General features: G+C 33.1%; 1 long non-coding RNA gene and 1 other non-coding gene across 2 annotated transcripts in view; both read left to right on the top strand.

Moving 5' to 3' along the window:
* LOC121028392 (uncharacterized) overlaps window positions 1-13,731 on the top strand; it is a 234,810-nt gene that overhangs the window by 157,901 nt on the left and 63,178 nt on the right. The gene's annotated exons all lie outside the window — the stretch shown is intronic.
* LOC121029051 (U6 spliceosomal RNA) lies at window positions 3,908-4,015 on the top strand. Its single transcript, XR_005789558.1, has one exon. It is a non-coding gene; the product is annotated as a U6 spliceosomal RNA (small nuclear RNA).

The raw sequence follows: 13,731 nt of genomic DNA, 5'->3' as shown, positions 1-13,731 counted from the left end.
GGTAAAGATATGAGCCTAATATTCTAATAACGATTGAGAAGAAAACATGAAACCTAAGCCAAGCTGAGAAGTTCACATTTCATCTTAAAAGCCATAAGAAAATATTTAAAAGATGATAAAGAAGAGGCATAAAGATGGGAAGTAGGAGAAGAGTAAAGAATGTGTTGCAGTCAGGCATTCAGGTAGGAATTAAAGTCATAGCTTTGAGGATAAAGGAAAGGAGACATCTTGTTAAAAGAGTAGTTGGTGATTTATTCAGTAGCTATTGAGCATGTACCATGTGTACTGGGCTAGGCACTAGGACTTCAGTATATCACTGAGTGTTACTGATTCAATTTCTGCCAGGTAATGAGTGCTTGTCAGGTGCCAGGCACTGTACTGAGGGCACATTCACATGTTATCAAATTCTATTTTAGTTCTCATGCCACCCAGTGAGGCACATAGTATAGCCCTCAGACACTGAGATGAGGAAAAAGAGGCTCGTAGTTGTAAGGGATTTGTCCGAGATCACCAATGATGTAGACATGAGGCAAATCTGGCTCCAAAGATCCTATCTATTTTTTTAATCATTGAGGAAGTTTTGAGAGATGCTAATGCACTGATTTTACGAATCAGGTTTTCAGTCAGTGAAAGGAAATTGGGCATTCCATTTAGTTAAATGCACAGATAACAAATTGGTTTAAAAGGTGATTGAGAAGCATAGAGGACAGAAAATGAATGGGAGCAGTCCAGAGGTTAGCCAGAATTGCAAGAAACTATTACCACTCCTAGAACTGAGGTCCTCTAAAGAGAGGAGGGACTCTTGCCCTTTGGAAGCTGGAGCTGCAGAGCAGTCACAGCCATTTTAAAGACTAGGGAAGAGGTCTTTCTCCCCTGGTTTCTCCCTGTCTTCTAACTTTCCTACAGTCCTCGTCCCACCAATGTCTTCCAAGGGCTGAACCAAGCCAAAGCAGACACAAGCCAGTAAGACAAGCAGAGAAAAGGAGTATACAGGATCCTCCACCCTCCCAAGAGAGAAACTTGTGTGTTTCTTCATGCAGCTTGACCTTTATCCATAGGTGTCGGAAAATGTACTAATTTTCCTAAAATGTGAAAAATAGATTAAGATTTATGTTTTATGTATATCACATTCCATTTGCAGCATGGGTAAAGGAATTGGAGATAGCAAGATTGAAACCAGAGAAGCCAGCTAGAAGACTTTTGCGTTAGTTCTGAAAAGACAGAGGATTTGCATGCTGTGGGACACCATTAATCCAGAAAGGGAACAAGGGAGCAGGAGCAGATTAGGCTGAGGAGAGAAGGTCATTGATTTGGAAAATACTAAATTTAAGGTGTTCCAAAGGAGAACTGTGGAGTAGGGAGTCTGTAGCTTAAGTGTCGTCAGAGGGAACATTTATTCTTGAAAGCCATTGGTTAATATAGCTCGTATTTGAAGCCATGGGTGTGGTTTAGACACTTTAGAGGGAAAAGAGAAATATAATGTCAAGATGTCCCCAGAAATATCATCAATTCTAACTAGTGTAAGAAAAATCAAGTAATAAACCTCTGTAACATTTTGTAGAAATACAGCTTATATGGATCAATGGGCACAGAGCAATGGAGGTGAGCTAAGTGGTCTGTGAAGGGTCCTCTTTTGTCCATTTAGTGCCACTAACGTGCAGTGAGCCAAGTAAAAGCAAGAAACCCGAAGAAACTAGATAAACCTCTGCCTTTTAAACAGATATAGGGTAGCTATCAAATGTGAAGAGGGTGTGAAATATCTATTCTAAAAAATAAATTCCCCTCTGAAATTTCAGATTTTAATATTATTCAACAGATTTGTATTTCTTTATATAAAGTAAATAATATCTGTACTTTGTCCTGTAGATAATGAACATGTTCTGTAGAGGTGTTTTAATTCATATCTTGATAGAATCAGTTGATACAAACCAAGAATTTATCTATCAAAGAGATTATGCATATAAACATGTGTTAATATATGTGCATACAAATATACACCATTAAAGAAGTTTGCCTAGAAGAATAATAGGTACTGATTTGAAATGCCCCACAATAATCTGAAGCAGATATATGCAATAAGTTATAAAGAGAACATTTCTGTTCAAAACACTTTAAATATCTCATACAAGCAATACCTGAAAATTACTAAAAAATATATAGAAAGCTGTATATTTGCAATCACAATAGTAAAAAACAGAAATTTATCTGATTACTTGATGAATCACAGAACATTTTAAAAATAACTGGGAAATCATCGGCCAGAGAAAACACCCTTTTCCATCAGAACAATTTTGAAATACACTAATATGCAAGTTATTTATACACACTCACCCATACATATATTTTAAGAACTACTCAATATCTTAAAAGCAATCACAAAATCAGTCTTTAGCTTAATCCTCATCTGCATTTTAATGATTGCAAAATATAGCCACATTATAGGGCTTGAGGTTGCATATTGCTACATTACTAGTTTCATAGCATTGTGACTTTCCATCTTGGTAGCAATAAATTCTAGTAAACAGAGCCATTAACAGCATTTTTATAGGGTCAAATGGAGCTGTGGTACTAGAAGTGTGGTGCTAAGTAAAATTTGAAGGCTACTATGTTACACTCACCTATTTATTAAGGCATTAAAATCAGGTCTTCTCAGGGATGTTTGAATGTTTTTCATGATCTTTTCCTCCCTTGACAGCTCTAGCTTTTATGTGGCAATTTGAGGGGGGGGGGGGTAGCGGGATGAGTAAGATTTCACAAAGTTTGAAGTTCTTATGAAAATACGAGCTTTGTAAAAGAATATGGCACTCTAAATAAAAGTAATTAAAACTGATGAGTAAAAATACTCATCATTATATTTAGAAATAGCTGTGTTACATTAATAATTTGAATAAAGGCAGTAATAATTTTGAGTTATGCATAGCGTATGGGGCATCTTCAGTTAATACAATGCAACAAAACTGGGATTCCCTACTTCTCCAAGAATGTATTAAAGATTAGTTTTGTCTTAAAATGAAATACCAGTATGATACTACATGATAAAACCATCCTTTAGTTAAGAAAATATTCTTTATTCACCTATGCATCTTTTTAGGTTGCAAAAGCATAGAAAGTTCTATTACACACATGTCATTCTATAAGAACATAAAAATGAAAGAGTTATATAAATTGAAATTTTCTGGGGGCGCCTGGGTGGCGCAGTCGGTTAAGCGTCCGACTTCAGCCAGGTCACAATCTCGCGGTCCGTGAGTTCGAGCCCCGCGTCAGGCTCTGGGCTGATGGCTCGGAGCCTGGAGCCTGTTTCCGATTCTGTGTCTCCCTCTCTCTCTGCCCCTCCCCCGTTCATGCTCTGTCTCTCTCTGTCCCAAAAATAAATAAAACGTTGAAAAAATAAATAAATAAATAAATAAATAAATAAATAAATTGAAAAAAATTTTTTTTAATTTTTTTAATGTTTATTTATTTCTGAGGCAGAGAGAGACAGAGCATGAGTGGAGAAGGGTCAGAGAGAGAGGGAGACACAGAATCAGAAGCAGGCTCCAGGCTCTAAGCTGGCAGCACAAAGCCTGACAGGGGGCTCGAACTCACAAACCGTGAGATCGTGACCTGAGCCAAAGTCGGATGCTTAACCGACTGAGCCACCCAGGCGCCCCTTAATTTAAATTTTCTATTTTGACTTTTACTTTGAGTCATAAAAATAACATTCTCTGAAATAATAGATTACATAATTATATCGTAAATATCTAATATCATAGGTTTTAACATAATTCCGATGTATACTAGTATTGAAAACAAATCTGGTTCTGTATCACTAGTGATATGGAAGATTATTTTAGTTGTTCATAGGGAAACATGTTTTATATAAGCAACATGTTTTTATTTTAATGAAAATTAGAAAAAAAAGAGTCAAGTGCTCGCTTTGGCAGCACATATACTAAAAAATTGGAACAATACAGAGAAGATTAGCATGGCCCTGGGCAAGGATGACACACAAATTCATGAAGTGTTCCACATATTTAAAAAAAAAGAGAAAGAGACAAATTTTATACACATGACTTGTAAGTTTTGGAAACTGAGTTGACTTACAGTGATATTCATTAAATGGTGGCAAAACTGGCACAGATATGATAAAAATCTTGCAAGTAATATGTGAACAACTGATATTGGAGAAGCATGCATGTAGTCCATTCCCTCTGCATTATTATAAAAGAAACTAAGGCCCAGAGAGATGAAACCATTCACACAATTTGTCAATACTCTTAAGTACAAGAGCAAGTCTGAATACTTGCCTCCTCATACCTGCTATGCTAGGATAAACCACCTCCGCCTACCACCCCCTTGACAGTTGCATTAATTAGAATAGAATTGAGTGTACAAATTGTAAGTGCACTCATACAATTATTTTAAGAAAATTTTATTTTTTTATTTTTATTTTTTTTAATTTTTTTTTTAACGTTTATTTATTTTTGAGACAGAGAGAGACACAGCATGAACGGGGGAGGGGCAGAGAGAGAGGGAGACACAGAATCAGAAGCAGGCTCCAGGCTCTGAGCCATCAGCCCAGAGCCCGACGCGGGGCTCGAACTCGCGGACCGCGAGATCGTGACCTGAGCTGAAGTCGGACGCTTAACCGACTGAGCCACCCAGGCGCCCCAAGAAAATTTTAGACAACCCTTGAAGCAATCATCTCAAAATAAAACTGCCCATCGGTACAAAGATGCATACTGTAACACTTTCTAGAAACAAAGGGAATGATACATTGTCTTAAATCACCTAGGTAGTTTTTATTACGAGAGAGGATATTCATTATTCATTTTTTACTCAATTTTGACAAAATTGTTCTTGTATTAATTTTCTTACTAAAGTGTTAAATAAACATTTATTTAAAATCTGACTTACCATCTTTTCACTTTTGTTTTGATACCTTTGTATGCCATTCCATACATAAATATTTCAAATAATGGTCGACTTGAATATAATTTACATACACTTATTCTTTAAATGTATCACTTAAGCAGAGTGATTTTGGTTGTGCTTACATTATCGATAGGTATTCTCTTAAAACGAATGCAAGACTAAAAATTCAATAGCTGGCTGATAGCATTTGTCCTGCATTTTCTATAAAGCTTTTCCCTGTGGATCCTAGAGAAATTCTTTATGAGATAATTCAAAAGTATTTTGTACTTTGTATTCGCTTCTGGAGGATTTATAATGAGCTATGCTTTCGTTAAGATTCTCTCAGGATTTTCAAGCCTTTTACGTAACCATAAGTTTTGATAATTCATTCCCATATAGTAGAAATTAGTGGATTTTAATATAAATAAAATGTTCTCTTTTTAAAAGTCCATTAAACTAGAAACTGTTAGTGGGTGTTCTTTTATGTGTCCGTCTATGAAGTCTTCTCCAAGATCTGTTCCTTAAGTCTGTTGTCTTATTGTCAGGGGAAAATACTCTTGTTTGAATAAGTTATATTTATATAAAGAAAATCTACAACCTATTTGACAATTGCCTATATACTCAAAATCCAACTATATAAATTTTTATTGTGAAAGTCCTACTCTTTCTCCCCCTCCCTCAGTATTTATAACCATTTTATGTAGGGCCCATGAATAGCAGTGGAAAAAAAGAGAAATGGGATAAAAACTTCCATCTTACTATTTGATTACTGATCAACATAGCATTTAACTAAACTTTTCACAATGAAAATGAAGGATTTCAATATAACATTTTCATGTATGGCTATCATCAGCCTCTTTCAGGAGGCCAATTAAAATTTTATTATAGCTAATTAAAACCATAGGATACTACCACATATCTTTCAGAACGGTTTTTCAGTATCTTGTGAAGTGAAACTTACATTTACCCAATGACCCACAAATTCCATTTGTACGTGTTTACTGAAGCAAAAAGAAAATTTCCTCTACACAAAAACATTGTGTGAATGGTTACAGCATATAACCTCAATTTAGGAATGGATAAACATTTGTATAAACACCCAGTGATGGGAGTAGTACTCAGCAATAACAAAGGGTGCACTAATATCATACCAATAATGTGGATGGATATCAAATATTAATTAGGTGAAAGAAATCAGCCTCAAAGTCTAGGTTTTAATAATTTTAATAATTCTCACAACATAGGTTTATTATGAGAATGAAAATCACCTCACAGATGTGAAGGTGCCTAAAATGAAAGAAGTACTCAATGAATTGGAGTTCCTAAAATAATATTAGGGTAATGAAAGCTCTACCATTGTCTGGATCTATTAAATACAAAGAACTCCAATGTTTCAACAAAAATGATGGCAACCAATAATTAGTGTTTGGGTGGAATCGCCTACACTTTTTTCAGTAGTACTAACTACATGAACCAACCCTAAATAGAACTAGCAAAGAAAGTTAGGAGTGGCAGTGTATCTTAGGCTTAGACTAAAACTAACTTAAAAGGATTTGATTTTTTTTATTGCAGAAAACAGTCTTCCTTTGTGTTCCCACAAAATCTGGCACATAATGTTTCAGAATATTTCACATCGTGTTCAGAAAGAAGTATCTTCTATTCTTACCTGCTACATGGAAATTTGCACAATTTACTAAGTGATTTGTCATTAAATAAATGAATTGGACATTGATTTAAATATTTAAGTGCATTGCATGTTGGCCTTTAAATCTTCGTATTTATGTCAGTGTCTGCATTTGTGAAGCCATCCATTCCACCCCACCATGCTTAGAGAGAAACTTAAAGCTGCCTTTGAGTCTATTGTTCTGAACTTGCTACAACAAAACATTTTTGTTACTGTCCTGAAGCAGGCGTGTGCATTTCACCACACACCATGTGATCTTCCACTGGATGAAATGCCTGGGATTCTTACACTGAATTTAATATTGAGCAAGTAAAATGTATTACAGCTGTAATATCAAGTGAGATAATGTAGCCAAGGTAACATCTTAATTTCTCTAGATACTTTAAAGTTATCTTAAATCTCACAGTGATATAATTTTACCACTCTAAGTCTTTTCATTGTTGTTCTAAACCAAAGTATTGCCATACATCTAATAAATGCATTTGGCAGTTTCATGGGACACAGGTTCAATGTATAAAATCTATTGTACTTCTGTATTCTAACAACAGTTTAGAAACTGAAATTTTTTTAAAAACCAGTACCATATAAATAACATTAAAATGAAAATTTTAAAAAGAATAACTTTAACAAAATTTGTACCAGACTTGTTCAATAAAATACACAAAATACTTCTGAGAGAAAATTTTAAAGGTATAACTAAATGGAGATATATTTAAAAAAAAAAAAACATAGATCAAAGACTCAGTATTGTTAAGGTAATAGTTCTTCCCAGAGTTAACTATGGATTCAACAAATCCTAATTAAAATCACTTTTTTTTGTAGACATGCACAAACTAATTAAGACTTTAAATACAAAGGATCTAAAATAGGCCAGATAATTGTGAAAAACAACAAAGTTAAAAAATTTACAGTATATGATTTTAAGAGTTACTACAAAGTTACTGTAACTGAGACAATGTGTTTGATGTAAAGAAAACATATAGATCAATGGAACAGAAGAAAGAATCCATAAATAGACCATATATATATATAGAGAGAGAGAGAGAGATTAGATATAGATACAGACATAAATATATAACACACACACACACACACACAACCAATTAATTTTCAACAAAGGTGCTAAGGCAAATAAATAGGGAAAGAATTGCCTTTTCGAAAAACAGTGTTGAATTAACTGGATAACCATATGCAAAAAATATAAATACTAATCCTTATCACATGGTGTTAAAAATTTAACTCCAAATAGATTAAAGACCTAAAAAGAAAAAGAAAGAAAACAAGGAAAACAACACAACTTCTTGAACAGGATATTGGAACAAATATAATTGGCTTTGGGTGAGCAAATATTTCTTAAGTAGAATACAAAAAAAGTAAATTAGACTTCATTAAAATTTAAAACTGGTGTTCTCCAAAGACATCTTAAGAAAAAGAAATAGCAAACTACATAGTAGGAGAAAGTATTTGCAAATTATATATCTAGTAAAGGACTTACATCCAAAATATATAAATAACCCTTACCTTACAACTCAATAACAATAATTCAAGGACTCTAATACAAAATGTTGCTTTAAAGAGACTCTTTGGTAAAGAGTCATCAAAGAATATATAGAAATGGCAAATAAACACAAAAAGATATTCAGTGTCCTTAGTTATAAGGGAAACACAAATTTGAAACAAATATACACACTAGAAAGGCTAAAATTTAGAAACACTAACAAAATCAAGTGTTGAAAAAAGGATATGGTGCAATCAAAGCTCTCAAACATTGCTAGTTAGAATACAAATGGTATAATATGGTCAATTAATCTTCGACAAAGCAGAAAGAATATCCAATAGACAAAAGACTCTTCAACAAATGGTGTTGGGAAAACTGAATGGCAACGTGCAGAAGAAGGAAACTGGACCGCTTTCTTTCACCATACACAAAAATAAATTCAAAGTGGATTAAAGACCTCAATGTGAGACAGGAAACCATCAAAATCCTAGAGGACATAGGCAGAGACCTCTCTGATGTCAGCCACAGCAGCTTCTTACTAGACACATCGCCAACAGCAAGGGAAACAAAAGCAAACATAAACTATTGGGACTTCATCAAGATAAAAAGCATCTGCACAGCAAAGGAAACAATCAACAAAAAAAGCAGTCTATATAATGGGAGAAGATATTCGCAAATGACATATCTGATAAAGGGTTGGTATTCAAAATCTATAAAGAATTTATCAAACTCAACACACCAAAAAACAAATAAGCCAGTTAAGAAATGGGAAGAAGATATGAATAGAGACTTTTCCAAAGAAGACATCCAGATGGCCAACAGACACATGAGAAAATACTCAACATCACTCATCATCAGGGAAATACAAATCAAAACCATGATGAGATACCCTCATACCTGTCAGAATGGCTAAAATTAACATAAGAACCAACAAGTGTTGACAAGGATGCAAAGAAAGGGGAACCCTCTTGCACTGTTGGTGGGAATGCAAATTGGTACAGCTACTATGGAGAACAGTATGGAGGTTCCTCAAGAAACTAAAAATAGAACAACCCAGAATCCAGCGCTTGCACTATTAGGTATTTGCCCAAAGGGTACAAAAATACAGATTTGAAGGGGTAGATACACCCCAATGTTTATATCAGCATTATCAACAATAGCCAAACTATGGAGAAAGCCCAAATATCCATAGACTGATGAATGGATGAAGAAGATGTGGTGTATATATATATATGTATGTATATATGATGGAATATAACTCAGCCATCAAAAAGAATGTAATCTTGCCACTTGCAATGATGTGGATAGAGCTAGACTATGTAATGCTAAGTGAAATAAGTCAATCAGAGAAAGACAATACCATATGATTCCACTCATATGTGGAATTTAAGAAAAAAACAGATAAACATAATGGGAAGGGAGGGAAAAAAGAGAAGAGAGGAAGCAAACCACAAAAGACTTAACGATAGAGAACAAACCATGGGTCGATGGAGTGGGAAATGGGTGGGAGATGGACTAGATTGGTGACGCGTACTACGAAGGGCACTTGTGATGAGAAGCAAGTGTTGTAAGTGATGAATCACTGAATTCTACTCCTGAAACCAATATTGCACTGTAAGTTAACTAAAATTTAAATTAAAAAAGTAGTAATAAATTAAACAATGTTTTTAAAAGAATACAAATTGTGTAGTCACTTTGGAAAATATTTTCAAAATTTCTTAAAATGTTAAAACATTTACTTACCATATGTTCCAGAAATTCCACTGTTAGGCTTTCAACTGAGAGGGAAAATATATTTTCACACAAAGATGTGTGCATGAATGTGGGAACATTACTCTAAATAGCCAAAGACTAGGAAAAACTCAATGCCCATGATCTGACATATGTATAATCAAGTTATGATATATCTGAACACTAGAACATTATTCAGCAATAAAAACTATTAATAGATGCAACAATATGGATGAATTTCAAAAGTATTCTAAGTGAAAGGGACCAGATGCAAAGACTGTAAACTATATGATTCCATTTGTATGAACTTCTAAAAAAAAAAGGCAAAACTATAGGATATAGAGCATATTAGTGTTTGCTAAGGTGGATGGCTGGAGGAGGCATGATTGCAAAGTGCTGAGAGAATTTTTGGGAGTGATGGAAATGTTCTGTGTCCTGATTGTGATAATGATTTCACAACAGTACTATTTTGGCAAAATTATATGGCTAAAATTGATAGATTTCAGTTTTGTAAATTATTTAAAAAAAAAAACTCAGAAAAAGAAAACAAAAATATCAAAACCCAAAATTGCTTTTGTCTTCATGGGCTATATCTATTGATATTTAGAGCATTGTAAATTAATACTGTAAAAATATTTAAAATATGTATTAATTTATTTAAAAACAAAATTCTGTAAACTTAAATATATCCTATTAATTAAAAATATGTTATATACTATTATGAAAATAGGCTAAAACATATTTTACTACCTTCCAAAAACATGTAAATCCATTGCATATTTTATGACAAAAACTGCATTTTTAAAGCAAAATAAACTCCCTGAGAAGACTATTATTGTGTTTTATTTTTTTTAAATCTGTTCAATGTCTGGCTTAATAGGAGACACCTGGATTCTCGTATCCACTTCTGTATTTAATTTGTTATTAAAATCTAGCTTCACATACATATATGTTTTGAATGGGGGTATATTTCATAGCCTTTTCAAGTGGTAGTGTCTTTAAAGTGGGTTGCAGTGTGGAATATGGAACCCTATAAATCCTTCTTCTGTTGATTGCATTTTAAAAGGATCTGTAACCCATGCATTCAGTACTAAACATTGGCTAAGATTTGAAGCAATAAGATCTAATAAGCATCGCTGCTGGGAGAAAAAAAAAAAGTGATTCACACACAAGGGAAACAATTTGACATTATCTTTCAAAACTGAACAGATATAGATCTTTTTAAAATATCCACACCTATGCCCATACAGGTATGAAAATATTCATAGGAGTATTGTTTGGAATACCAAGAAATTGGAAACCTTCTAAATGTCCATCAGAAAATAATGTATAAATAAATTATAGCATAATCACACAGTAGAGTATAATTATATAGCACTGACCAAGATCGAGAAAAAGCTACATTAGATAACATGTACAAATTTTAGAAAAGTACTGTTGCCTGAATAAAAATAAATTGCTTAAGAACATACATTGTATAAACCAGGTTTAAAAACAGGTAAAACTGGATAAAATATTGTTTAAGGATATATGCATATTTGACAACTGATAATTACAGCAAGTAAATGATAAGGAAACAATGAAAAAGCAGGAGTACTCCTGAGGGACGGCATGAACAAAAGGTAATGTTTTATTTCTAAAATTGATGTTTGTTTTATTATTAATTATTATTAGGGTTCATAACATATACATTCTGCATATTTTGTATGTTATCTATGTACATGGTATAGGAGTCTTTTAACAGGATTTCCAAAGACTTTTGAGTAGAAGACTTTCCATCTTCTTCAGAGTCTGTTGAGATTACATATGGTCCCACTTGTATAAAGGGGGGGAATAACATAAAACAGCATGATATATGATAAAATTTTCCTGATAGTATGATCAGAGAAAAATTCATATTATAACCATGCAGATCATTTTGTTCAAAAATCAACATAATATGCACAAATGTAAATATACACTACACAGTGTCTTATGACTCTTAACACAGTTAAATTGAGACCGAATCATTGAACCTAGTTTTTCTTTCCATTCTTCCATTAATTTCTATTCTAAGCAAACACAAGCAATGCCTTACATGAAATATGTCCAGAAATTGCATCACCAACATCCAGTCTTGTGAAACGAATGAAAATCAGAAGCGAACCAAATAAAATTTCTTATTCTACTCATATTTCTCTCATTTTGGCTTCTGGGTGGTTTTTTTTAGAGCTACGCAGATTTATTTAAGCTCTAGTGATGCAATACAGCATTTATTTTCATGACTTTCCCATCAAAATTAACAATCAGGCAGTAACAAGAGACTATATATTTTCATGGCATTTTTTCAGGAAATTGAAGTGTAATAACTTTGAATTCTGACCTTATTTTTCAAGGTCAGATATACAGTTCATGAAAACAGTGTATTTATGGTTCTGTAATAGAATATTCGATGTTATGTGGGAAAAAAATTCTCTGTAGGATTTTATAAGGAACTGTCACAGATGTATTTATTTAATGATATTCATTGTTGGGTATAGAATAATGTCAGGAAGACTATTATTTGATACACAGCCTCAGTGGAATGGTCACAATTACTAGATGAGCAACATTAGTGATGTTCTTTTATTTTTTTCCTTTTGTGATTATCTTGCCCTTACTTTTAGTTTTTATTGGCTTTGATGTCTTTCGGGCTAAAGACAGCTTTGTAGAAGAATTAATGCACTCTGTCCTCATTATAAAGGTGCCTTTAGGAGTCATAGATTTTGATTGTAATAAGTAGGCTGTGTTATGTTAAGATAATTATCATTGACAAATTAACACATTTAGAAGCCAATAAAGAGCCACTGGTTTTATATAATTACAAATGCTCTAAAAGGAAACGAATATGTGATCTTTAATTGATAATACAACTTTTATTTCTTGAGTCTAAACAATAAAATAAAACCAAAAGGATTATAGATTATAATGTATTGGGGTTTTTTGTCATTTTAAAAGATTTCCTTTTTTTACATGCCATCAGTAGAATAAACCCACTACCTATGATAAATCTGTTATTGCTTTTTATGTATACATAATTAAAACAAAGGAGGTATATGTAAAATATCAATTTTATATCAAAACACCATAATTGAAACACTATATCATTAAGAAGAATACTATTCTTTTCAAGCATAATTAACATACAGTGTTATATTAGTTTCGAATGTATAATATAGTGATTCCACAATTCTATACATTTCCCAGTGTTCATCAAGCTAAGTGTACTTTTAATCCCTTTTTTTATCTATTTCACCCACCTCCCTAATTACCTCCCATCTGGCAACCACCCGTTTATTCTCTGTATTTAAGAATTTTTTTGTCTCTTTTTTTTCTTTCTTCGCTCATTTGTTTCTCATGTTACACATAGGAGTGAAATCCAGTGGTATTTGTCTTTCTGTGACCAACTTATTTCATTCAGCATTATTTGTTCTTTTTTATGGCTGAGTAACATTCCATTGTATGTATGTGGGTATGTGTATGTGTATATATATACTACAACTTTATCCTTCATCAACGGACACTTGAGTTACTTCCATAAGTTGGCTATTGTAAACAATTCTATAATAAACATAGGGATGCATATATCTTTTCAAGTTAGTGCTTTCATTTTCTTTGGGTAAATACCCAGTGATGGAATTACTGGATTATATAGTAAAGAAGAATACCAGTCTTAATTATAGGATATCCACAGTTTTATCTTATCCTCATGGATATAGATAGTAATAACAAGTGATGGATTACTTTTGTGTTTTCCATACTCAAAATAGTCACCATATATATAAAATGTCTCGAATACTAATTTTTAAGCATTATTAAATTGTGGCCCCTTTGGACTTAATACTCATGGGCCATAAACTAGAAAACTAGGGAATCTCTTAAAGTCATGGATGCCTGACTATATTAT

This window comes from Herpailurus yagouaroundi, unplaced genomic scaffold, assembly GCF_014898765.1.
Source record: "Herpailurus yagouaroundi ecotype Mexico unplaced genomic scaffold, PumYag 100, whole genome shotgun sequence".
Classification (NCBI taxonomy): domain Eukaryota; kingdom Metazoa; phylum Chordata; class Mammalia; order Carnivora; family Felidae; genus Herpailurus; species Herpailurus yagouaroundi.
This window is presented reverse-complemented; position numbering and strand designations above follow the sequence as displayed.